We start from the raw sequence: 3635 nt of genomic DNA on the forward strand, positions 1-3635 counted from the left end.
TCAGTCCATTATCATCAAGGTAGGAACCTGGTGCAGGATGAGCTGAGAGTTCTACATCTTCATTTGAAGGCTGAATACTGGCTTTCAGGCAGCTAAGAGTAGGGTCTTTTCTTTTCTTTTCTTTTTCTTTTAGTTTTCAGAGACAGGGTTTTTCTGTGTAGCCCTGGCTGTCCTGGAACTCACGCTGTAGACTAGGCTGTCTTGGAACTCAGAAATCCACCTGCCTCTGCCTCCCAAGTGCTGGGATTAAAGGCGTGATGCGCCTCCGCCACCACCACCCGGCAGGAGTAGGGTCTTAAAGCCCACACCCAAGTGACACACCTACTACAACAGGCCCACACCTTCTAATAGTGCCACTCCCTAAGCCGAGCATAGACAAACCATCACAATATGGAACTAGCTTGTTATAGGAAAACATGAAAAAACAAAACAAAACAAAACAAAAAACCAACCAACCAATGAATAAATAAATTATTGCACAATCAGAGCAACAAAATCCAGAGAACCAACGATATGAGGGGCTGGCTCTTTGAAAAGGAATGAGAAGACCCAAATTAATACAATTTGAGACAAAAGGGAGCCAATACAACAGATACCAATGAAATTCAGAAAATCATACCGACATAATTTCAAAATGTACTGAATTGGAAAATCTAAAAGAAATGAAAATTTCTTGATAAATATGTCTACTAAAGTTAAACCAAGATGAGACAAATAATTTAAACAAATCTATAACAAGCAACAAAATTGAAACAATAATTTTTTAAAAAGTCTCACACCTGGAAAAAGCCTAGTTTCAGCAGGTCTCGCCATAGAACTCTCTCAGACCTTCAAAGTAGAGCTAAGGCCAACACTTCTTAAATTATTTTGTAAAACAGATAACGAACATTTCCGAACTCTTTTTATAAAACCAGTGTTATCCTGAATACCAAAGAAAGACACAACAAAAAGAGAGTTATAGATCCATTTCCCTGATGACTAGATGTAAAAATTCTCCATAAAATAGTTGTAAGCTAAATTCAAGAACACATCAAAAAATCATTCATCATGATCAAGATATGGATCAACATATATAAATCGATAAATTAAATTCCTCATATAAATAGACTAAACGACAGAAACCATATGATCATTTCAGTAGACACAGAATAGTGTTTTTAGCAAAAATCCAATATCTTTTTATGATAAAAGCCTTGGTGAAGCTAGTGATGGAGGCAATATACGGTAATATAATGAAACCTATAAATACTATAAAAGGCGCACTTACAGCCAACATCATGATAAACAGATTAAAAACTAAAAACATTCACAGGATTAGGAACAAGCTAAGAGTGTCTACTTTCCCTATTCTTATCCAATATAGTGCTTGAAGACTTAACTAGAGCAATAGAACAAGAGGAGGAAATAAAAGAAATGCAAATAAGAAATGAAGGAGTCAAGGCATATCTAGTCTTAAATGATATAATTCTATATGTAAAAGACCCCCAAACACTCTACTAAACAATTTCTATAGCTGCTAACTTTCAGTAAAGTGTCATAATAAAAAAATTACATAAGAAAATCAATAATCTTCTTATACCCAATGGCAAAGATATTGAGAAAGAAATCGGGAAAACAGTCTGATTCATAGTGGCTTCAAAAACAAAACAATGACAAACCTTTCAAATACTGAAGAGAGACACTGAAGAAGACACTACAAAATGGAAGGCCTCCCTAGCTTATCGATTAGCAGGATTACTACTGTGCAAAGGACCATTCTATCAAAAGAATCACACAAAGTCAATAAAATTGCAACTATTCTTAACAGAATCGGGAACAATCTTAAAATTCATACGGAAGTATAAAACCCTCAGACATCCAAAGTGAGCCGCAGCAAAAAGATATTGCTGAAGGTATCTGATTTCAAGTTGTGATTACTCTTTCAGAAGTCCCAAATTCAATTTCCAGTAACCAGAGTGGACCAACCCCCAGTGTCCATTTGGTAGGTGATACAGGATTAGTGATGCAGGCAGCACCAGTGGAGAGTCACCCAGCAAACTGCTGGTGACCTTGCTATTTTCCTTTCCATTGATGTGTTTCAGTAGATGATCACTTAAAGATCAGAGCATGTTGAGATCCCTAGCATTGGTAGATCTGAGGAATGAACTTTAGATATACACAATATGTCTGATTTTTCAAAATACTGAAACTTACTGTTCATTTTATTTTACTTTTTAAGGAATTTTTAAAGGAATTGAGCCCAAGGTTTGGGGTGTATCTACCCAGCACATTGCCTGGAACCTCCCTAGGGATTTTCTTTCTTTTTTCTTTTCTTTTCTTTTCTTTTTTTTAAAGATTTATTTATTTATTTTTATGCATACGAGTACACCACCATTGCTCTTTTCAGATACACCAGAAGAAGGCACCAGACCCCATTACAGATGGTTGTAAGCCACCATGTGGTTGCTGGGAATTGAACTCAGGACCGCTGGAAGAGCAGTCAGTGCTCTTAACCGCTGAGCCATCTCTCCAGCCCTCCCTACGGCTTTTCATTTCAGTTGATTTTTGAGATTTACTTTTATTTTGTGTGTTATGACTTTTTCCATGCATGTATGTTTATGCACCATGTATATGAAATGTCCATAGAAGACAGATCCAAGAGGATACCAGATTCTCAGGACCTGGGGTTTCAGATGGTTGTGAGCCACCATGTGGGTGCTGGGAACTAAACCTAAACCTAAACTTGTAAGACCAGGAAGTGCTTTCACTGCTGAACCACCTCTCCAGCCCCTTCTAATTTTTTTTTTTTTTTTTTTTGAGACAGGGTTTCTCTGTGTAGCCCTGGCTGTCCTGGAACTCACTCTGTAGACCAGGCTGGCCTCAAACTCAGAAATCCGCCTGCCTCTGCCTCCCAAGTGCTGGGATTAAAGGCGTGCGCCACCACTTCTTCCCACTCCTAGCTGCTTTCTTTCTACTCAGTATTTTCTCATTATTTTGAGGAGGCTCACTAAGTTCCCTGGGCTTGCCTTGAGTTCACAACGAAACTCAGACAGGCTCTGAACTTGCAATCTTCCTGCCTTGGCCTCCTGAGTAGCTGAAATTATAGGTTAATGGCATGAAGCCTGACTTCTGTTTATATGCTTTTTATATCATTCATCTCCCAGTATCTGGGTTACTGAATTAAAGGTTACTGAATCAAAACTAAATGGAAAAAGTTGGGTCTGTACCAAACACATGGAAGACCTTTTCTTTCTCGTACTTTCTAAGAGGCACAATATAATGACTGTTTCCAAGGCATGCACGCTGCACTGGGCATTAAAGGGATCTAGAGGTGAGTTAAAGCTCATGCGAGGATGTGTGCAGGTTTTGTGCCATTTTATATAAGAGCCATGGGATAGTTGACTCTTCTTAAGTTCATGGGATTTAGAATCAACATGGATGCAATCCAAGGGTATTGCAGGAACTGTTTTTAAAAAGACCTGCAGGCTTCCCGCACTACTGCCAGCAACCTGTGGAGCACATGGTGATCAACTCGGCCATCTCTCTAGGCCAGAGTTCCTAAGTCCTTAGCAGATCACTGCCGCCAGGCCCACACTATGACCCGCGGTCAGCCATCACAACACCCATTTACCCAGTAGAATCAAAACTCTTTTTTT

The sequence above is a fragment of the Mastomys coucha genome, unplaced genomic scaffold (genome assembly GCF_008632895.1).
Source record: "Mastomys coucha isolate ucsf_1 unplaced genomic scaffold, UCSF_Mcou_1 pScaffold7, whole genome shotgun sequence".
Taxonomy (NCBI): Eukaryota; Metazoa; Chordata; class Mammalia; order Rodentia; family Muridae; genus Mastomys; species Mastomys coucha.